We start from the raw sequence: 24,172 nt of genomic DNA on the forward strand, positions 1-24,172 counted from the left end.
TCCACTGTTAGACTGGGGCCCTGGTGGTGTGGGAGAGCACTGTTCTCTACTCTCTCACTGGGCTTGGGTCTCCTGCCTGTGAGCTTCACATGTGTTACTTCTTAGATAGCATTCCCATCCCTCTGAGGTGAGACCAGAAGGCTAGAAGGGGCTGAGGTAAGAGGCATTCCTTTCTCCCATGCCTTTAGGACCAGGCTCTGGTCAAGTCTTTCCCCTGGGGAGTAGGCAGGCCTCTGTTATGGAGAAAGCTCTGGGCATATTTCACAAACATTTCTCTTCCCTCCACCTGCCAGAGCCATGAGGGAATCTTTCTCTGAACTTCACCCTGAGAACCTGGTGGGGCTCCTGGAAGTAATGCAGCAGCAGTGAGGTCCTTGGTCTCCAGCGGTGACCCTCCCAGTGCAACGCTGACACACTTCAGGTGAGGAGATCTCAGCTGTGACTCTGGATTGGCCTGTTTCTCCACATTTCGGGGGACAGTTTACCCTGCAATCTCAGTTCTCTGATGAGTTCAAGAAAAGGCATTTATTTTCAATTTGTCCAGTTTTTTTTCCCCTGTGAAGACTGGAGTGACAACTTCCGAGCCCTTTATATGTTGGGGTTGAAACAGTCCAACGTACTCTCCGTTGGCCTTTCATTTTCTCAATAACCTTAAAGAGAAGGAAAATTCTTCAAGAGCCTGGCAATTTTGTTTCTAAAATAATTTAGAAATAGCAATTGAAAAACTGATAAAACAAGAAAAACCTTTCAAGCAAATTACATGGTTAGTTGCTTTTTAATAAATCTTTCCTCATTATAAAAGCAAAACATGTTCGTGGTTAACAGTTAAAAATACAATGAGGTATAGGGAAGGAAATACAAGCTGCTCATAATAATCTTAGAGATAACCAGTTAAATTTTGCTGTATTTTATTTTATTTTTCTTCACTATGTGTAGATAGAAACACATGCCACCAAGTGGGATTCATACCAGTGTCTTTTTATTAGTCTCCTGCCCTTTTATTCACTGAGTGTTATGTTTAACCATTTTTCTCATCCATTTAAGTATTCTTCAAAAATATACATTTAGTATCTGCAAAAAAATTCATTCTAAGGATGTATCATAATTTAACTGTTACCTTTTTGAACATACTACTGTGATGAACATCCTTGATCACAAATTCTTCTCCACTCCTTAAAATTTCATTAAAATCACTAGAAACAGAATTACTAGGTGCAGAATTATTACTATTGAGAAAATACTAACATTCTTATGCTTTTGATATAGGTCAATTGCTTTTGGGGTGGTAAAGTGTTTCTTAGTAGCGGTGCCCTAGGTGCAGTTCAGCATCCATAGGACTCACCTGGCATTTAGCACCAGGGAGATGCTACCACTGGGCTCATCTTTTGAGTGTTAAACAGAATATTCTGTGGCAGCATCATATTATGAGAAATACAGTAAGGAGGAAAGAGTATGAGCTTTATAATCAGACAAACTGGGTGGGTCTCTGATTATCTACAGCTTTCCTGTGCTTCATTTTTCTCATTTCTAAAATGGGAATAATTGCTTCCTTTGCAGATGGTGGTAAAACTTAAATATCACTTATTCAACTTTAATTGAACTGAACCTTGAGTGCCTGTCCTAACAGGCACTATGCCGGATGCTAAGGGTACAATGATAAACAAAAGCACCCAAGATGTTTTTGCTTTGCTTTGTTTTGAGCTTTCAATATATTGCATCTGCAAATAAATGTGAAAATAAGGCTGTGGCCTTGAGCTCTAGAAGTGTCTGATAGGCAGATCTGACCTCAGGGCGTTCTGCGGAGGTGCTCACGGTGGGGAGACTGAAAGAATGAGGAGGTTCTGACCCTGCGTGGTCTAAGAGGGAGCAACATATAAAAGGCTCTGTGAGGGCCAGAAGGAGGGGAGACCAAGAGACCAAGAGAGCCTCCCCTGTGGCTGGAGTGGAAGGGGCAGGGGAAGCAGCATGCCTCCAGTAGGGCTTGTTGGCCAAGATAAGTTTTGTCATTTTCCTAAGAACAATAGGGGGCAGAGAGAGTGGAGGGCAAAGGATGGGGTGAACAGGCAGTTGGATGGGTTGTAGGTCCTGATCAAGTTAGCAACAGTGGTTGCAGGAGGACTGGCAGGTGGAGGGAGTGAGACAGGAGATACTGAGGTTACTGCTTCCGGAGGAGGATGGGTTGTAGGTCCTGATCAAGTTAGCAACAGTGGTTGCAGGAGGACTGGCAGGTGGAGGGAGTGAGACAGGAGATACTGAGGTTACTGCTTCTGGAGGAGGAGCAGTTGCAGTGATAAACGGGGCAGCGTGGGACTGTGGAAGACTCTGTTAGTCATTCTCCTCCTCCCCTCTGCAGGAGGCCACAGCCCAAAGGAAAAGGTTTTCTGTTGTTGTTTTACAAAAGGAAGGAGTAATTGTCTTGAAAAATATGTCTCCAAAGCACCTGGCAAGGTGCCTGGCACATAGTAGTGTTACAGAAACAGGGGAGTCCAAAAACAAACCCCAGAGTTTGCAGCTGGGAGATAGGGAAAAGGAAGCAGCTTTCAGGATGCTCTTGCATGCCTGGGGCTAGTGGCTGGAAACATTGTTGCACAAAGATCCGCTTTACTTCCAAGGCTCAGGAAGATGGGAGGGATCTTGCACTGTTGGCTGGTATGGAAGGAGCAGACAGAGCCTACGTAGGGTGCTGTGAATGGTCAGAACTGGTTGCAACACCCATGGCGTGAGAGAACGCAGTCAGGAAGAGATAAGCAGCTGCAGACATTTTTAGCTCTCTCTGGCTCTGGGGCTCGCTCACTCCCTGGCCCTGGCTCTGGTGTGCTCCCTCCACGTGGCTTGGAGAAGGGGTCTCCAGGCTGCTTAAAGAAGAAGCTCTTGCCAGGCTGCTTTGAGAAGGAGAGGAGATCCATGCGGTTTGCAGGAAGAAGGCAGTTTACAAGGAAGCTGAGAATCCAGGCGGTCCTGCATTGAGAGCTGGAGGGCACCACAGCACAGAAAGGACCTCCCCAATCAGAACTGAGTGATTGGCAGCTACTGGTAAAGCTGAACTGTGCCTAGGAAGTAGGGAAACGGTGTTTCTGACTTTCCTAAGACTGGCCAGGTCTGGGAGGGGGAGGCAGAACTATGTGTAAATAAACAGTTCTTTTTCTTTTCACCAAACTCTGGTATTCAGAGTTATAATTCTGGCGGCGGGCAATCGGACCCCTAACTAAACAGCCCGTGGGTTCTGTTTCAATTGGAGCAGCCCAGGGGTTCTGTTACAGTAGGTGCTCTTGCAAGTGAATGGGTTCTCTTTTGTTGCTGCCATTGCTGAGCGGTCTCCTGGGTCCATGATGTGTGTAAAGTAATTTTTGAACATCTTCCTGAAACTAAACTTGGAAATGCCTGTTATGCTAAATTCAACTTTATGGGACTAGTGTTTTGGCAAGATTTCTGTGGCGTGGTTTAACATCTTGTAGTCAAAATCATTCTGTGGCCCGCACTGGTGTGGCTTAGTGGGTTGAGCACCGGACTGCAAACTGAAAGTTTGCTGGTTTGATTCCCGGTCAGGGCACATGCCTGGGTTGCCGGTCAGGTCCCCAGTTGGGGGCATGCAAGAGGCAACTGATCAATGTATCTCTCCCTCTTTCTCCCTCCTCCTCTCTCTAAAATATAAATGAAACCTTTTTTTAAAAAAATCATTCGCTGGGACTACATATGCAGTGTTTGTCATATTCATCCACAGTTTCAGAAATACATCCATTCTGTAAAGTGAGAAGTAGAAGTTGTAACAACGTCCTGAAAGATGGTGTGCAGTGGTGTTCTGTTCGCTAGGGTTGCCCTACAGAGCACCACAAACTGGGTCGCTTCAACAACAAATTTATTCTCATAGTTCTGAGGGCTAGAAGCCCAAATTGAAGTTGGGGGGATAATCCTTCCTTGCCTCTTCTACCTTCTGGGGTTTGCTGCGCTCCTTAAGGTTCCAGGCTTTCAGATACATCCATCACCAAATCTCTGTCCCTCTTGCCACAGGAGCACCTTCTCCCTCTGTGGCTCCTTCCTCTTAGGAGGATGCGAGTCATCTTAACTAGTCACATCTACAATAACCCCATTTCCAAATAAAGGACATATTCAGAGGTTCTGTGGGTTAGAACTTTAACAGTTCTTTTTTTGGGAGAAACAATTCAACCCATAACAGAGGGGTTTAAAAAACACCACTAAATATTTTTCTGTTCATGTTGTCCTCATGATAATGTGTCTAATAACTAGAAGTCCCAGTTCTGTGGATAGACTTATTGCCCCCAAAATAAAGCCTAGTTCTGAATGCACTCGGGAATTGTGGGATGAGTCTTGCCTCGATTTGAGCCTAAATCTGCAGCGGGGAGCTCCCAGCTAATGTGGCGGCGGGGTCTGTGATTTGGTGAACACAGCCATTCGGTAGTCATCAAGCTTCCTGAAAGAGAGTCAGATGTTCAAGGTTCATGTACTAATTGTGCTTCAAAATGGTTGCTTGAAGGTGTAAGTAATTCACTGCCACGTCTTGAAGGTGTTCCTTGCTTCCTATTTGTTTTTTTGTTAGGTGAAATAATGACCAGGAACCACAGTCAGTGACCGAGCATTAGCCCAAGGCGCTGCAGTTGCACAGAAGGACTGTGTTTCTCTGAGCCTAGGAGGAATGAAACATAAACTGCAATAAACAAACTCCACTTCAATTTAAATTGTTTAATTCACAATGATAATGGAATCCAGGCCACTTACAGCTGCACTAAACTTAAGCTTCATTCTTGATTTGGCCTCCAGAAAACAACAGCATTCAATTTAGCTGCTGTTTTGATTTGTGTGCTGGAAGGAACACCGACTCCACAGTCAGCTCTGAGATTCATTCCAGGCTCCAAATCTTGGTTTTCCCACTGTGGCAGGCAAAATAATGACCCCCCTCAAAGGTGTCTATCCTAATCCTTAAAAACTGTGAATATCTTAACTTACATGACAAAAGGGACTTTGCCAATTGTATTAAGGTACGAACCTTGATACAGGAGAACACCCTGAATTATTCAGATGGGCCCAACCTAATTACATGAGTCTGTAAAATCAGAGATGCTTTCCTGGCTGTAGCTGGAGGTGTAATGGAAGAAAAAGGATCAGAGATATTCGCTTTGAAGATGGGGAAAGGGACTGTGAGCCAAGGAATGCAGGTGGCCTCTGGAAGCTGCAGTGGAGAGAAAACAGTTTCTGCCCTACAGCCCCAAAAGGTATCCAGCCCTGCCAGTGCCTTGATTTTAGAACTTCTGACCTTTAGAGCAAAAAGATAATAAAGTTGTGGTATTTTAAGCCACCAAGTTTGTGGTCATTTGTAAAGCAGCAATGGAAAACCAGTACATCCATGTACTATTGTATGACCTTGAGTCTTGATTTTCTTCTCCATAAAGAATAATTTAATACTGACCTGGTATAGTTGATGTATGGATTTACTGAGGTGATGTATGTAAATCATCTTTGTCAATCACTTCATGACTTAGTGTTTGGAGTCCAATCCTGAGGAGTCTGATTATTTTTTCTCTGGTGCCTTACCTTCAATTAGGGCCCAGCTGCCATCAGGTGAGTGGGTACATCTGGTCCCATGGTCCACAGCCTCTCTTCAAGGGGTGACGTGTGGACCAGCAGCATCAGCCTCACCTGAAAGATTAGAATCACTGAATCTCAGGCCTCACCCCAGCCTGTCAGAATCTATATTTTAAAATAAGATCCCAGGTGATTCATATGCACTTTAAAGTTTGAGAGATGCTAGACTTGTTCTCAAAGATCCTAGATGCTAACAAAAGCAAATACCTGAGCCCAGAATTTACGAGTGTAGGGCTTCAACAACTATATTTTCAATATAGTTTCCAGTTCTTTCTAATGCACAGAGGTTTATAACCATTGGAATAAATACTTAGAAATGCACTGTAATATAGGAGATTCAAATTAGAATTGTAAATTTTTCAATTAATACTTTTTTCTGTAAGAAAAACAGCTATACTCTATAAGTATTACTAAGTGCTACATTTTTAAAAATTTTATTGATTATGCTATTACAGTTGTCCTAATTTTTCCCCCTTTGCCCCTCCACATAGCAACCCCCACTCCTTTGGCAATCGCCACACCATTGTTTATGTCCATGGGTCACACATATAATTTCTTTGGCTATTCCACTTTCTATACTGTTCTTTGCATCCCCATGGCTATTCTGTAACTACCTATTTGTACTTTTAATCCCCTTTCCTCTTCACCCATTCCCCCACACCCTACTCCCATCTGGTAACCATCAAAATGCTCTCCATATCCCTGATTCTTTCTCTGTTCTTGTTTGCTTAGGTTTTTTTTTTTTTTTCCTGATTCAATTGTAGATAAATTTGTATTTTTTGCCATTTTATTGTTCATAGTTTGATCATCTTTTTCTTAAATAAGTCCCTCTAACATTTCATGTAATAATGATTTGGTGATGATGAACTCCTTTAGTTTTTTCTTGTCTGGGAAGCTCTTTATCTGCCCTTCAATTCTAAATGATAGCTTTGCTGGGTAGAGCAATCTTGGCTGTAGGTTCCTGCTTTTCATGACTTTGAATATTTTTTTCCAATTCCTTCTAGACCGCAAAGTTTCTTTAGAGAAATCAGTTGATAGTCTTATGGTAACTATCCTATAGGTAAGGAACTGCTTTTCTCTTGCTGATTTTAAGATAATCTCTTTATTTTTCACCTTTAGCATTTTAACTGTGTTGTGTCTTGGAGTGGGCCTCTTTGCATCCATCTTGTTTGGGACTCTATGCTTCCTGGACTTGCATGTCTATTTCCGTCACCAAATTAAGGAAGTTTCCTTTCATTATAGTTCCAAATAGATTTGCAATTTCTTGCTCTTTCTCTTCTTCTTCTGGCACTGCTATGATGCGAATGTTGGAATGCTTGAAGTTGTGCCAGAGGCCACTTATACTATCCTCATTTTTTTGGATTCTTTTTTCTTTTTCTTGTTCTGGTTGGTTATATTTTTGCTTCCTTATGTTCCAAATCATTGATTTGATCCTTGTCTTCATCCACTCTATTGTTGTTTACCTATAAATTGTTCTTTATTTCATTTAGTGTATCCTTTGTTTCTGACTGGATCTTTTTTATGCTGCTGAGGTCCTCACTAAGTTCCTTGAGCATTCTTATAACAAGTGTTTTGAACTCTATCTGACAAGTTACTTATCATCTCCATTTTGTTTATCTCTGTTTCTAGAGTTTTGATCTGTTCTTTCATTTAGGCCATGATTCTTTGTCTCCTTGTTTTGGCAGCTTCCCTGTGTTTGTGTGTTTGTTTCTATGTATTAGGTAGAGCTGCTATGACTCCATGTCTTGGTAGTGTAGCCTAATGTAGTAGGTGTCCTGTAGGGTTCAGTGGCACAGCCTCCCCTATCATCCAAGGTACGCCGTTCGTGTAGGTTGAGTACACCCTCCTATAGTTGAGTTGAGCCTTGATTGCTTTTGGCAGGTCAATGGGAGAGATTTACCCAGGCAAGTCAGCTGCAAGGATTGGCTATGATCAGTTACCACCAACCTCCACCCTCTATGAGGATCATCTGTGCAGGGGCAGGGTGGTTGTGCTCTGACATGGTCTGCAGCTGTCCACTGGGTGCACAAGCCCTGAGCTTTCCTGGGTCATGCAGGCCAAGGTCAGCCCCAACCTGTGTTTTGCCCAGGGTGTACTTGCCTAAACTATAAAGCAATCTGAGATGGCCGCTACTTGTGCTAGGCTTGGAAATTCCCAGGCAAAGCCAAGCTGTGAATCTAGGCTGGCTGTTGCTGGTGCCAGGCCTGGGGCTCACTGAGGCCAGCTGTTGCTTGTTTGATAGGATTTAGGAAGTTGTGAAGCATGAGCCAAGACCAGTGATTCATATGGAAAAGCAGCTTGGGTGGGCCCGTAATTTGGGTGGGGAGGATCTCTGGGGAACTCCAAGGTGGGTCAAACAGTTAGCCAGGTTGATGGAGTGTCAGAGATGGCACCAGCTTGCGAGCTCTGTTGGGGGAGGGTTTAGAAAAGGGACAATGGCCTCTGTTCTGCCAGACACTTAAGTTTCTCCCTATATACCAACCACTAGTGCCTTTCAAGCTGCTATCCTTGTGCTGGAGTTCAGAGGGAGTGAATCTGAGTAGGTGAGTCTGTGGGTGATATCTTTAAGAGGAACTGCTTGGGGATCCAGTTTTTTCCACTGACTCAATACCTGCTGTATTTTGCAGCCAGAAGTTGTGGGGACTTATCTTCCTGATACTGGAACCCTGTGAAGTGGGGCTGGGACTCCTTGCTCCTGAGAAAGCCCTCCCGAATTTTTATCCACCACACATGGGTGAGAAACCAGCCCGTTCTGCATCTGTGCCCCTCCTACCAATCTGGATGGATGTGGTTTCTTTGATTCCGTAGTTGTCAGACTTCCATTTAACTTGACTTCTAATGGTTTTGAGTGATGGTTGTTCCATATTTTAGTTGTAATTTTGATATGGTTGTACGAGGAGGTGAGCCATGTCTGCCTATGCTGCCATCCTGACCAGAAGTCCAAGTGCTACATTTTAAAAAGATACTTTACAGCATAAATATCAAAGACCAGCAGAAACACTTTCTGACTATTTCTTAACTGTTCCGATTTCTTTTCTGGGTTTATTATATGCACTTGATTTGAGTCTTTCATTAGATGCACCCAGCTTTGCTTCACTTAGAAGCAATACTTCTTAGACAATTCTACCTCTGAAACTTGGCATTGAAAGCTCTTGGCTGTTTTCTCTTTAGCAAGAGAGATCTAACCACTTTTTATGATTATCAGAAGACAGACGAGTATTGGGAGAGCTTTGTCTATCCTAGGAGTACCTGCATCTCTCCCTCCACACATGGAAGAGTAAAGAGAACACACAGCAATTTTAATGATGGCCGTGCAGTCACACTTCCAGGTAGCCACGATCCAGAGGACACAGTTGCATTCGAAGAACCAAAACCAGTGTGGCCTCTCTCCAGCACTCCCAGGACAGAGACCAGACTCTGGAGCGGGGCTCAGATTCCGACTTACCCAGGGGATCCAAGTCCAAACAGCCAGGTAAGGGCAATAGACAAGAGCCAAAATCAAGAGTGAGAAGCTGAGTGCAAACCAGGGCCAACGGGCAGCAGGTCAGGAAGTGAAGTTCGCAGACAGGTGCCACAAACAGCTTTGAGGAATTTGTGGCACTTCTTTATCAGGCAGCAAGGATGTGATGCAGGACCACTGGGCTGTCTTTCAGGGTAGGGAGATGAGCACTGTTCCCTCAAAGCTTCCCCTATGAAGAGCAGAGTGAGTTGAGACTAAGGCCCAAACAAGGGGGGTGTGCGATCAGGGAAAACTCACCATTACAGCTGGTGAAGGCTAGGCAGCCCTGTACATTAACTTCTAGAGCCACTGACAACCACACGCTGTTCAGGCTTTCACAGCTCTAGAAGTGGCCTCCTGAGACCCAGAGACCCAGCACAGGGACCCAGAGCCTGACAGTTGTGCCTGCAGGTGTGGGTCTCCTTTAGACCCTGTTAATGCAGGCAGGCCTGGCAGCCCACTCCAGTGTCTCCACCTCAGTGAACGTATAACCCTAGGACAACCTTTTTATTAGTGAAATTGCAATTGTCCAGTGTTGATAGGAAAAAAGACATACCTCCTTCTACACTTCTTTCATCAGAGTCCTGAAATACAGGGTGGGGCAAAAGTAGATTTATAGTTGTTCATATGGAAAATACTCCTCCTCGGCAGCCGTCCGTCTCGAGAGACGATGGTGTAGCTTCTTAAGAGTCCATCTGCACCGCCGAGAATGGCTGTGCGGTCCGACTCGGGAGTGACACGGTATCTGTCTCCTCCCGTGTTGAATCGACATCTTGCGATGATGCTGGAGTGTCCTCTCCAGTGAAGCTGAAGCTACAGAGCCTGGGCGGGGTGATATGGAGGGTCTGCTGTTGCCCATGCAGCAGACCCCCCCCTCTCTTCGCAGCTGAAGGGTCCAAGGGAAAGACAAAGTCAATACAGCTTGGCTTCAGGTGTGCCACAGGAGTTGCCGGTGTTGACTACAACGTCAAACCACCTTAGGGACTCCGGCTCCGGATTTTCTGTCGGGGTTTACTCCCCTAGCCTTCCCCTAAAGAGGTATGCCGCAAGGCAGCGGAGGTTTTTTGGAGTCAGAGTTTTCCTTCTCTGATGTACCCTGACTGGAAGATCGAACCAGCGACACTTAGCTCGCAGGCCGACGCTCAATCCACTGAGCCAAACCAACCAGGGACTATGGAAAATACTAGAACATTACTAAATAATAGTACAAGAACAAACTGCCTTCCATGTACTCCTACTTTTGTCCCACCCTGTATGTTTATGATACCTGTTCTTTCATTAAGACTTCCCTCTCCCATAATAAACCACTTGAAATGACATTTAAGCAAACCCCATATGGTGTGAAATAGATACATAATCTGGTTTTATCACAGAGATTCCAGGGGCTGACTGGGCACTTGACCGAATTTTACTCTCTGCTGCTGGCTGGCTGTGGCTTAAAACTAGTGCAGGGAAACACTCCTGGTGACTCAGGTTTTGGATATTCCTCCTCTTCTCTTTCCTTTCCTCTGTCCCTTCCTTCTGCTTCTTCCCGTTTCTCATTCCTATATTCAAAGTCTGAAATCACTGTTGTCTAACACCATAAAATCATATCAAATTACATATGACCACCGTGCTTAATTCCCAATGGGATTCCAACATATCATACCAGACATCAGACTCCCCAGAAGTGGGGGTTGTCAGGGCTATGAAGTGAGGGGTCGAGAGCCTTGGGCCAGTTCAGCTGGGCTGTCATTGTTCTAGAGCCCGTCTTCAGTGCACGTTGGTGGAGCACAAGAGTCCGATCCCTCTGAAGTTGTACTTGTCATTGTAGATGCATATACTGGCATTCTACTTCCACTCAAAAATCATATCATAGTCATAGACTTTTAAGTTTGAAAGCCACTCAGTAGGTGGTCCCATTCCTCAAAGAATACCTTTCTGCACTCTGCACCCATGATTATAACCCAGCTAATAACACTGACAGAACTAATTGTGATGGTGGTCCCATTTAATTTGATTCTCACAGTATCCTCATGAGTATTACTTCTTTCACTTAGAAAGGCCAGACAATCTGCCCCGGGTCTTATGACTGGTCACTGGTGTCGCTTGGTGTCAACGAGGCTGCCCCCTGTGCCATCCATCTGCCACCACCCTTCCCCACCTCTCCACTCAGACATTCTCTCCCTCTGTCATGCAGCTGTCTCAGACTCTGCTCTGCTGGCACTGTCCCTCCCAGGGTCCCCTGTCCCTACACACATGCATGATCACAGGTTGTCTGAAAGAAAATAAGACCCACTGCTTCATGGGTCTGTAGGCCAAAACCTTGCAAAGGGGGGGAGACACTTCTTCCTCCAGCTGCTGTGGCTGTCCTTGCTGGTACACGTGCCCACATGTGGAGCCAGGCTCTGGAGAGTTGCCAGCTGCAGCCACCCAGCTTGTCTCTCTCTGCTCACCGAGATTCTGTGCATCTCCAGACTTCAAAAGCACAGTCAAAAGGGGCCCAGTATCCGAGCTGTGCTTCCTCAAATGTAAAGAATTCTGTTTCGTAAGCCTGCCGCCCCTTGCCGCAGCCAGGTCTGTATGATTTATGTGAGTTATCTGCCTGCGGTTGTCGGAAGCAGATGTTCACACAGAGAGGAAAAACCCCAGGTGAGCAGACTGCTCTCAGGAGGACTCTGGGAAAAGAAAGCTCTGATATTTGGGCCAGAAAAACCGAGACCAAGCAATTAAAAATTCCAAAGCCAAGTTCCTGGAAAGCAGCTTTGCCAGCTTTCAGGACCCAAGTCAGACGGTCTCTTCTGAGATTGCTGGGCACCTGTCCCACTAAGAGCCACTAATGTCATCCCATTTGAGCACGCAGGGATGGCCTGCAAAGGGGGCACACTGAAGGTGAGAAGCATGTTGGTGGAATCATTTGAACAGACTGCAGATAGCAGCGGCCCTGACCTCCAGAGGCTAGCACTGTTCAGTGAGTGATTATGGCCCGGTACATACTGTGTGCAAGGAATGATCCTGAAGTGCTTGGCATGTATTAACTTATTTACTTTTCATGATATTACCCTCTCTACAGAGAAGACATTGAGGTACAAGAGGTTAAGTGATTTGCTTGAGGTCACACAAGGAGCAAGTGGCAGAGCAAAGCTCTGAAGACTGGCTTCCAGCTCCAGCGTCCTTGCAGAGAGACAACAGTATACGCGTGCTTCCTGCCTTGCCATCTCTGCAGAGAGCAGACACCCCCATTGTAAGTATACTTCTCCCAGGGGATTTATAGTTTGGGATGGAAGTGGTTTGGGCAGGATTCTGACATTCCTGTATCCTGGGCTCTTACGTCATCTTAACACCACTTAGAGCAGTGGAGTGTAGCAGCCAAGAAGGAGAGCTCTGGCATCAAACGGCTTGAGTAGAAATAGGTCTCTGTCACCTTCTAGTTATAAAACATTGGGCAATTTTCTAACTTTCCTGTGCCTCTGTTGCCTAAACGTATGTTACAACAACGCCTTTCTTATAAGGGTGCAGACAGGTGAAGTAAGGTGATCCATGAAAAGCACGCAGGGCAGTGCCTGACATATATGAAAATGCACCATAAATTGTTGGCTATTACAATTATTACAATTATGATCATTGTGTTTTACTAGCTATATCTCTAACATATTATTGTCCTACTTTACAGATAAGAGAACCAAGTTCAAGTGTGGGTTGGTTTGGCCAGAGAAAATTGAAAATATTTGAGCCAGGTCTTGGAATATGGGCAAGGTAGATGGGTGAAGAGGAAGAGGTGGAGGAAGCCAGGGGGTGAGGAGCCAACCTGTGGAGACAGGAAGACACTCGATGTGGTTAGAGGACAGCAGTGAAACCACTTCCACTGGGGAGAATGGATTGAGTCGGAGAACAGTGTGCAAGAGGGGGCTGCTCATGGTGAAGATTACAGGACAGACGCTGGCTTTCCCTCCTGGCTGCCCCAGCTCTCTCTGCGTCCAAGGGAGAAGGGATATCTCCCTAACAAGCCTGGTCTAAGTGCTGCTTGGGTCTTTGCGAGTCCACATCAGCTCTCCCTGCTGTGAGGCGCAGCCTCGGGGTTACCGTTCTCACATGCTGCGCAAGTGCCGGCAAGCAGAATGCGTGTGCTGGTCCAGGGCCATCCCTCCTCTCTGGCAGAGAAGTTTACTTCAACCTCAGCTTCCGTTTCCGCGTGAGTTATGCCTCTTTCAATTGTGAGGATGGAACTCAGTTCAACCTTGATAAGAAAAATAGGAATTTATTGGTTCACTTTGACTTTGTTGGCAGAGATTGGCTTTCGGTGCAATGCACTCTGATCCAAGGGCTCCAACCAGGTTGAGAGGACCCAATTTCTCACCGTTTCTGAGCTCTGTTTTCCATGGTGATGGCTTCTTGGTCACTTCCAGGTACATGTCATCTTACTTATGGAAGCTAGCAGAAAAAAAGCAGTGCCTTTTCTCCTGCTGCCCCAACAAAAGTCTTAGTGCATCGCATTGCTTCCTACTGGGCCACACACCCAACTCTGAACCAATACTGTGGCCAAAAAACGTGACGTCCCAGTGGCCAGGTGGGCCTGCATCACATGCCTATGTTTGGAACTAGGAACAGACTCATGGGGCTTGTGGGCTGCTCACGGGGAGCAGAGTGCGCGGAGCAGGGCAATCACAGCAAACACAAATAAAGTAAAAGTAGCTTCTTTGCTCTGACCAACAGAGTGATGGGTAAAAGTGAGATCTGTGTGCCTGGAATATAGACCCAAGTGACTGTTAGTCTCAGTTATACTGGAAGACAACATCTACAGTGGTTTCCTTCTTATTTGCTCTAGGATTCCATAGGTTTTTCTAAGTGGGCCCTGTACACGCTGCTGTTTGCTTATTTGTAAGCCTGACCACTTGTGGCCGTCTGTTCTAAAACGCAATATTCCAGCTTCATTGAAATCATATCACATGTGCTCTTTTTCTTGTTCCTTTGATCTTGAACTCATTCATGTGGCTCTCCTGTTCTGCCATTGTCTGAGCAGAAAGCTGTTCTCCGGTGACCCAGCACCATCAATTCATCCTATCCAAACTGGGCTCGTATTTCAGGTTGCAGCTCGTGATGTTTCCTCACTTGGCCCATCAGGACCCTGTGATCCATGACTAAACTCTGTGATGAGGGGGACCCATAACACTTAATTCATAAGGCCTCTTACAGAGACTTTGTGACATTTCTGAGTAAGATGGAAGCTGCCAAGATATAAATAACATCAATCAATTCTGTGACTAAGGTTATAAAACTATGAGTTGTGGGGTAGGTAACGGAGGGCTTTCAGGGCCAGGCCAGGCTACCAGACTTAGGTCCTGCTGGCAGTGGGAAACCATTGACTGTTTCCGAGTAAGAGAGAGACACTCTTCTCCTCTTGCCCGCCATTCACTGAGCACATGCTAAGTGTTAAGCCCTGAACATATGTACTTTACATATATGACCTTATTTCACATCCACAATAATTCTGCAAGAGGAGACTCCCCTTTTCAAATGGTACCTACTCACCTGAAATCACCCCTCGTTCTTGGCAAGAATCCCTAAAAACATAGAGTACTCACTGAAAACCAGCCCTCTGATCTAGCTCTGTGCACGTGGGACAGTGGTGGCTGGCATGTTCCCATTTCATTCTGCAGAGTGTTACACCCTGAGGGAGAAGTTCATCTCTCTCAATCTGTTTGGCAGGGTAGCTGAGGAAGACATCCTGCAAGGTTAAAATAACAGTGCAAAGGAAATGATGCCATTCCCTCACAGATTAGTTGCTTCCTGCTTCTCTGCCTCTTGCTTTTTCAGAGTGGTGATATCTGTACCCCAGCATTTTCATTCCTTCCTCTTGACTGACAGTCCCACCTCTCTGTCACTGTTCTCTGTCTTTTCACACCCCTCATATCCGATCTTCACATGCTCACCCCTCTTCCTCTCCATGGTCCTTTCATCACAGAATGGCTTCTTGGACTTACTTGACTATGTCCTCCAGCCCTGTCACTTCATGCATGTCTGTGTCACTTTACCTACCTGTTTGTCTCTCGGTGTGTATTTAGTGGCTTTTGCTTGACTTTCTCCTTTGTTTTCTTTAAGTTCGTATCTTCTTGTCTGTTTTGAATGGTTTGCTCCCCAGTGGAATTGCACTTCGCCTGCTGCTTATCTAGCATTGGCTAACGTTCATGTTCATCAAGGACAGTGCAGTGCACCTGAGCTGAACACCTGGTTTTTGTTCTTGGTCTTATTTCTCCTTTGTGACTTCCTGTGTGCAGGTCTCCGGCTCTAGCACATACTGGCTGTGTGGTTCTAGCAAATTGCTTTACTCTCTACACCTCTGTTAAATGTGATGGTGTTAGTATTTCCCTTGTAGGATTCATGGGAAGATGAAATGAGCTATCATGGAAAGTATTGTTGGTGATACTACATTGTCCTGACATTTTGATTCATGAGAGTTTTTCAACATCAGTCAGAAGGCTATTGTCAAAAAGTGAACGAATAACAAATGTCGGTGATGTCGAGAAAAGGGAACCCTTGTACACTGTTAGTAGGACTGCAAATTGGTATAGCTGCTGTGGAAAACATTATGGATCTTCCTCAGAAAGCTAAAATAAAACTACCATATGATCCAGCAATCCCACTTCTAGATGCATATCTGAAGAAATCCAAATCAGCAATTTAAAAAGATATATGCACCCTTGTGTTCATTGCAGCAGCATTTAAAATAGCCAAGATATGGAAGAAACCCAAGTGTCCATTGATAGATGAATAAATAAAGAAGGTGTGGTACATATATATACAATGGAATATTACTCAGGAATAAAAAGAAATGTAATCCTGCCATTTATGACATTGATGGACTTAGAGGGTGTTATGCCAAATGAAATAAGTCAAACTGAGACAAATACTGCATGATTTCACTTATATGTGGAACTTAAAAAAATCAAATCGAACAAAACAAAATAAAAATAGACTAAGAAACAAAGAACAAAATGATGGTTACCAGGAGGGAGGGGTAGAAGGATGGGTGGAAACGATGCAGAGGAATATAGTCAATGACAGTGTGATAACTTCTCATGATGACAGATGTTTGCTAGACTTAGTGTAGTGAGGACATCGGAAGATACACAAATGTCAAATCACTATGTTGTACTCCTGAAATAATATAATATTGTGTAACAACTATAATTTAAACAAGGATGGCAAACAACGACAGCTCCATGGTGGAGGGACAAAAGGCACGTTAAGAGATGGCCAAGTGGAAGGACAATATGTGTGCCCCATGCCAGTTAGTGTTCCCTGGCTTCCCTTTTGCAGACTTGGGAGGCAAGTTGCCTGTCCTTTAAGGAGAGGAAGACACCATTCTTGCTTACCAGATAAGTAATAAAATGAAAAAGAAAGTAGTTTGGGTAAATACTGAGTTGGTAGAAATTTCTTTTTAGTGTGATGGAACTAAACAAGTAATGCTCAGTAGGATTGCCACTCCATCTGTTTTGTTCCCTTCTGGTGCTCCATCAAGGTTGCTAAATGCAGTTTGGATTTTGAAAACATCTGGAATCAGTCAGGCACATTTTTGAAGCTTTTGAGCATTGACATTATAATCTGTATTTTTGGCTGCTTAGCTGTTCCTCCCTACTGTGCATTGACCTCCAAAGATGAGGCCAGGCAGTATGTTCCATTCAGACAGCATCCAACCTCAGAGGGACTGGAGGGTCCTTATGGGTACGTGTGTGTGTGTACTTTATCTTTGTTTCTGATTATAATGGTAATAAAGTTTATTCTTGAAGTATTGGAAAATAAAGAAAGGGTAAAGAAGCAGCAACACCAATAATCTGTTCATCCAGAAATACTATATTTTATGTATATAACAATGTAAACATATATTTACATTACAGGAAATGAATAGACCTCAAGTTATTATTAGAGTAAAAATTCTGGGTTCAGCTTAAAATATTTTATCAAATGCCTTAAAATGTTCTAAACTTGAACATGAATTAGTGACTGTCCTAACTAATATGAGATGAGATAGGTGTGTAAGCATTTGTGTTCAGAGATGTTTGTATAGTTACGATAGACTAATAATGCAGTGTCAGATAAGTCAAAAATCCAAAATATGTAAAATGGCTCTTTCTCCCTCATGAAACTGTTCAAAGTGGGCTTCAGGGTTAGCAGAACGCTGTCACCCATGACATAATTATGGGATCCAGCCTCCTTCCATCTGTGGCTCCATCATTATGTAGGACCTTATAATTTTTTATATCTAATGGGCAGAAGCAGAAAAGAAGGTATTAAACACACCACTACTTAAAACACATCATATTCTATTGGCTGTAACTCTGTCACGGGACACATCTGCTTGCAAGGGAGGCTAATAAGTGTAGTCTAATTGTATGCCCAGAAAGGAAGACGTGGATTTTGGTGACTAGTTAGTGGTCTTGCTACAGTGTTTATCATTATTTCATTGGTAAGAGTAAAAAAACATAAATTGCCTAAATGAACAATAGTTGGAGATCAGATAAATTATGGGACTTCAATATGATCTACAAGGCATCTGAGCTTCCTTACCCATTGAGATTAAAGTGAAATTGGCTCAAGCTCTCTGTTTGACAGTCTATGGAAAATTCAATATCCTCTCTGGGATTCTTACGAATTTCTGGGGGCTAAGTTCTTATTGGCGCCTTCAGCACCGAACTGTGGCTCTGTCCCACTCTGGTTCTATTTCCCAGCATGCCAGGCAGCCCCAACACATCACTCGTCCTCTTTTCTTGGAGTTTCTTCAAACCACTCTGGAGAGGCATCCAGATATCCAGCAGCCGGGACTGAAGTTGAGGGATGGGTGTTATTGTCATGTTGGCAGCATCGCGAACCCCTGAAAATGTCTGTTACTCCAGGCCTCACCTCAGTGCTCTCCCTCTCCGCTCCCTGGCTTTTGCCCTCTGCATGTAACTCCAAAGATTCACATAGGATTTGTCTCCTCTGTTTCATGCCCTTTGGTAACGCAGAAAGATTGGGAGCATTAGATTTGACTTTCTAGTTCTCCAGTCTATGCAAAAAGAAGGACATACTATAATTTCTCCACTGGCAGAAATGATGTAATTTTCCCATACTTATAAGGCAAAGCACCCACTGCCCGGTTTGTTTTTTACATATTTATTTTTTCAGTCTGCTACCTGTCTACAATTCCATGTAGCCATTTTAACTGATGCTTCTATTGTTAAGTGAAAAAAGCAGGCTATTGAATAACAAAGATGTACAGAAAAAAGATCAGCAGATATGTACCATAAGGTAAACAGTGGTGGTTCTTTTGTAGATATTTCTTCTTTATATATTTTTCTGTATCATTTAAAATATCTATAATGAACATGTATTGTTATTATAATCAGAAAAGCAAAGTTTATTTTTCAGGATTCTGTTTCCTAGATTGAGCAAAACCAGGTGAACAGATGCTTTACCAAATTCTTTTTATTTGTGTGTTTATTGATTTGAGAGAGGAAAAGGAATGGGGAGGGGGAGAAAGAGAGAGAGAGAGGGAGAGATCAGTTACCTCCCATTTGTGTCCCAACCAAGGATCAAACCCTCAACCTAGAATTGTGCCCTGACAAGGGACCAAACCCACAGCCTTTTGGTGTATGGGACAACACTACAATCAACTGAGCCACCTGGCCAGGGTTCTAAACACATATTTGTTTAGTTGAAATTTACTTTTTTCCCCTCTCCATAAATAATCTTAATATAGTCAAGCATGCATGTAATTTGGTAAGAGGCAGGAATTCATGAATAAGGCTCTTTCTGAATAAATAGATTTCATTCATTAGCTTGCTTTTCTATTACAAGTTATCTAATTATCCTTATGGAAAATACTCAATGCCAAATATGACTTGCAGCTCTGAGAATGTGAACTGTATTGTTGGTTAAGTTTGTTTGGGGCTAGTTCATCTTTCTTCCCCTGTTGGTCTTTCATTTACCTTCTCACTCCTCCTCTCCTTTTTATTCCTGTGGAAGGCTGCCTAATAGCACCCCTATTTTAATAGCGTTAATTTAATTTTAATCCTCAATATATTTATTGATTTTAGAGAGAGAGAGGAAGGGAGAGAGAAAAACATTGATTGGTTGCCTCCCGTACACACCCCGACTGGGAATCGAACCTGAAACCCTTTGGTGTACAGGACAATGCTTCAACCAACTGAGCCACCAGGCAAGGCTAATAGCATTAATTTAAAAACAATCCACTACCCTAACACATCTAGTCATTCTTTTTATTGAGTATTATCTTTTTGTTCTAGTATAACTATTTTTGCATAGTTATACTTGTAGTAATCTTAAAACTTTGAAGTATGCTTTTCTCATTCAGTAGTATTTATAAATATTTTAGGTATCTACAAATTTCCTATAAATATCCACTTTTAATAGATGCACAATACATTATAATCAAACTAACTATAAAGGTGTAAAATCATTTCCCTGTTATTGGCATTTCTGTTGCTTCCATTTTGGGGTATTGATTATGGTGTAAATATATACTTTTTTTCTTCAAAGGACATTGTATGAATATTTTTGTATCCAAAAAGTTGTATTGCTGGATATTTTTTTCCAGTGACAATGCCACCAGCAATGTATGAGCATACCATTTTCACAGACTCTTAACAACATTTAGTATCTAACAGCTTCTATTCACAAATCAGTGCCCTTGTCTCAGGAAAATGTTCATTGAGGTGATGACAAATCATCTCTGAGTGTTACAGGGAATGAACTTGATAGTTTTCCAGGTCAGCAAGTTTTCCTGTTTCATTTCATACTCAGGAAAATCTATAAGCACCATGATCTTAGTTCCATTTTAGTGTGTTGCACAGTAGCTTTCCCATAAGGCATTGATTTAATTTTGTGTCCTATAAGATGCTGACGTATAGTGGCCATACTCGACAGGTGCCGCAGTACCCTGCAGTAGAAAGTGAAAGCAGAGGGGAGGTGGGAAACTGTGGAAGAGATGCTACCAGACTTACCAGGAGGGGAAGCAGGGAGCACCTCTCCCAAAGTCGGAGTCACACCCTGTGCATTGGTGCCCTGGGCATCGCTGAGTCTGTTCCTGTCTACTCTTGACCCCTAAATGTGCACCTCCTCCCTCTCCCCTTTCTCCTCCCTGCACCTGGGCCCCTGTCCTGTCTCAGTTTCTCCTCCAATCCCCTTTCCGTCCCCCAGATTGGACGTGTGATACCAGTGCTCTCTCAGTTGGTGGGTGTACAGCACCATCCCCAGATTTGTGGGGCTCCAAAGCTGAACCATGTAAGCTCTGCCTCCTTGGAGTTTGATGTTTGAGAGGAGAGAGAAGTCATTTAAAAATTGTTTTTTTTTTTTTACTTTTTTAAAGGCATAATGTGATAAACACCATAAGAAAACTTCAGATACGGGCCTTGGGGAGGTTTCTGCTGGGGAAGGTATGCAGAAAGACTTTACAGAAGTGGTGTCAAGACTAAGGTTGTGAGGACTGGGAAGGATCTGGACAGTGGGCCCTGTTCCCCAGGATCCTGAATGCCCTCAAGATCCTGTTGCTTCAGTCACCGAGCCAGGCATCCCGGGAGGTGGGTGTGCCCGGGGATGTGTGAAAGGTTAAAACACACCCCAGCTTGTTTCCCTCTAAGCTTAGAAGGAATTAGTGTTTTGATATTTAGAAGGAGGTTTTGATATTTCCTTTTTAGTAGGGGGAAACCAATGTTTTTAAATAGTTTATTTTTTATTTTATTTTTTCATTACCATTTGTACCCCTTATACCCTCTTCCATCTCCACCCTCTCCACGCCCCCACCCCCCGCCCCCTGCAATCAACACACTGTTGTCCTTGTCCATGAGTCCTGTTTTTGTGTGTGGGATCCCTCCATCTCCAAACCCCGCCCCCACAAGAGCTATCATCCTGCTCTCCATCTATGAGTCTGTCTGTATTTTGCCTGTTAGTTCAATTTGTTCATTAGATTTTATATATGAGTGAAATCATATGGTATTTGTCCTTTTATGACTGGCTTTTTTCACTTACAATGTTCTCCAGGTCCATCTATGCTGTCACAAAGGATAACATTTTCTTTTTTTTCATAGCCAAGTAGTATTCCACTTTGTAAATGTCCCATAGTTGTTTTATCCGTTCATCTACTGATGGACACTTGGGCTGCCTCCATATCTTGGTGATTGTAAATAATGCTGCAATGAACATAGGGATGCTTATGTTCTTTGGAATTAGTGTTTTGAGTTTCTTCAGATAAATTCCCAGAAGTGGAATTGCTGGGTCATAAGGCAGGATGAAGACCACCAATGTGGTGCCCAGATATGTGAAGGGCAGCTAAAGGGGGCTTCCTGGAGGTTTGAGGATGGCATTCCTTCCAGCTGGTCCATACCTGCACCTTACCGATCTTTGCCTGTGTTTTATTCACCACTCCCTGTGCTGGCTCAGTTATTAGCTATTCCTATTACTATCCCTGGGAGAAGGGACAGTAGTATTTCTTGCAATGGAGGAGAATGTAGGTGCAATCTGTGATGATAAGTCACCAGGGCTCTAGAGCCAATCATGATGCCTCGTGTCAGAAAAGAATCCTGGTTACTGATAATAAATGTACGAGAATTGGATCATTTACATCATCTCTTTCATTGTTATTATCATCCCTATTTTATCCCCCTCTGCACCAACCCAAGCCTTGTCAACTATTTCTCTTTCTGTAATTGCAAACTGCTGTTAATCTGTGTACACTGTAGCCAGTCCTTCCCTCATTTTCACCAATTTACAAAGCTGGGGGGAATATTATAGATTTAGCAGGACGTCTTCCCATGTGATATTGTGCCAGAGAAAGAAGCTCAAACTCCCAAGGACTTATAAATGTTTCTACGTGTGTGCTTACTTCCAGTGTCTCAGGACACTTGTAATTGCCATATCATCATGACACAGTATGGACAGACACATTTATCTGCTTCTTTCTCCAATTCTAATTATCTTGGTAATGAAAATGGCACTCACCCTTCCCACCCTCAGAGACAAGGAGGCATCCCAGGGAGTAGAGCCCACTTAGACCCCAATGAACCATCCACCTTACTGAGGCTCTCAGAATGCTGGGTCTGGAACTTCCAGGTTTAGGGTTTGACCATGGTCCCGCCCATTTACAACCAGGGGGCTCCGGCTGTGAGAGTAGCCTGCCTTCCAGGAGCTGGGGTCAGAGTGAGGCCAGGCTCCTAGTCAGAGGGTCTGTGGTGCAGCTGGAGCTTTTCCTATCCCCAGTCTCCTGACCTGAAACCAGGCCCCTCCCTGTATCTCCCTTTGGGGAAATGGTGGGTGGTCTGTAGCCTGAGGCAGTGTCCAGTGGTCTTGAGTAATGGGATTTATTCAGGGTAAAATATGAATAGACACATGGTGCCCCTTCCATATACCATGGGACCTGAACCCCCTGCTAAATACCCCCCCTGCTTAGCTCTACATTTGAGGGTGACTTTGGGCATACAGAGAATGGTCTTGCAAGTTTTTCTTTTCCTGGAGCTTGGAGAATGTGGATCTTTTCGAAGAACTCTCTCTTTAAAAAAAGAAAAAAGTAGTTCCTTTTTGGAACTACAACTCCCCTGACACTGTAGTAATTCTGTGTTCCTGGGACTCTCCTTTAAGAACTCCATGAATTAATAACTGACTTTTTGTCTTTGAGGCTCTTCAAGCTCCTTAGCTGCATCATCTCACCTCCTCCCCCTTCCCTGCTCATTTCCCTCGGTTCACATTAGTGGGCCTGGCTCCAGAAAAAGGTTTTGAAGTAAAAAAGAATGTTGTCTAACCTGAGAGTCATATTTTTCTCCATTTGTCTACCAGTTTTCAGAAAAACTTGGCTTAAAAAGGATCATGCGGAAGCGTCTAAACAAATATGCAGCCACAGGATATTACAGACATGTTACAATTTGGCAACAGTGTGTGAGAGCTGCTTTGGTGCATCAGCTTCTGGATATTGTCTCATATCTTCTCTTAAAAAAAAACAAACTTTTAATGTTTATTTTTATTGCATTTTTTCCATTACCATTTATCCGCCTTATACCCTCTTCCATCTCTACCCACCCCTCCCTGCCCCCACAGTCCCCACACTGTGAGTGTTTTTTCCTTTTGCTCCTCCGCCCCCCACCCCCACCAAGCTGTCATCTTCGCACTCTCACACAGTGCTGATCTGGGAGATATTGTTTATTCAATGCAATATTTTTTCTTTTTTATTTATTCGATGAGGAGAAACGTGTTTGCTGCAGGAAGCCAGAACTTCAAAGCTGGTACGTCTCCTTCCAAGTGTGTGTTTGCATTGTGGAAACATTGATGGCTCCTCTTCCTGACTACCTGCCGCGAGCCACGCGTGGAACCTAAAGCTTTACCTGTATCTTTTTACTCAAAGCTCTGTAACAAGCCTGTGATCAACAACCTCGGTTTCCAGAGCAGGGGCGGAAGTATCCCGAGAGGGTAAATGACTTTCTCGGAAGCATCGGCGAGTGAGCCTCGGCACCGAATCTCGAGCACAGCGGTCCTGGTCAAGTCACAGCACAGGATGGAAGGACTCACAGGGCCATGCTCGCTCCAGAAAATCAAAACCGCTGCTTGGTCTAGGATCAGCATTCCCAGAAAAGACATCTATCTTTTGTGGAGGATGCTGGCTAGCACATGTTAAAAACAAAACAAAACAAAACAAAAAAAAACGTGCAGTATACTCCCTGATAATGTGGCTGAAGACAGTTGCTACTGGTCTCCTAAGAACAGGTGATACGCCTCCCCCCGCCCCCACGCCCCGCGCCATGTCTGTAGTGCAAGGTCTGAGCGTGTCTTGTTTCCCCAGCTTTGATTTCTCCTGTGCTCCTGGCAGCTCTGCTCTGGGCAGATATTTTTCCATAGAAGGTTCTGCTATGGAACTGGCTTCCTCCACATACCCGGTGCCAGGGGCCCATTTCGTCAGTCTGTTCTCTAGCTTGAACCCACTCAGAATGTGTCACTTCCGAGTTTTCATGGGATCTTGGGGTTTAGGAATGTCAGTTGTTTTTTCCTGTTCTTTCTGGAAATCTCTGTTTCAAATCAGAGAGGGAAAAGCTATTCAGGTGCTCACAAGAATTTATT

General features: G+C 44.0%; 1 long non-coding RNA gene across 3 annotated transcripts in view; it reads left to right on the plus strand.

The window, feature by feature from the left end:
* Nucleotides 1–24,172, plus strand: part of LOC150008422 (uncharacterized) — a 41,415-nt gene continuing 17,243 nt past the window's right edge. Inside the window, exons 1-6 of one of the 3 annotated variants that reach the window (XR_016511302.1) lie at nt 1–156; nt 294–421; nt 8,226–8,332; nt 8,842–9,070; nt 12,150–12,320; nt 23,303–23,821. This is a non-coding gene — a long non-coding RNA (uncharacterized LOC150008422). The remainder of the gene's footprint in view (nt 157–293; nt 422–8,225; nt 8,333–8,841; nt 9,071–12,149; nt 12,321–23,302; nt 23,822–24,172) is intronic. The other 2 variants (XR_016511303.1, XR_016511304.1) reach the window with 2 other exon arrangements.

The sequence above is a fragment of the Furipterus horrens genome, unplaced genomic scaffold (genome assembly GCF_987537825.1).
Source record: "Furipterus horrens unplaced genomic scaffold, mFurHor1.1.pri manual_scaffold_5, whole genome shotgun sequence".
NCBI classification, from domain to species: domain Eukaryota; kingdom Metazoa; phylum Chordata; class Mammalia; order Chiroptera; family Furipteridae; genus Furipterus; species Furipterus horrens.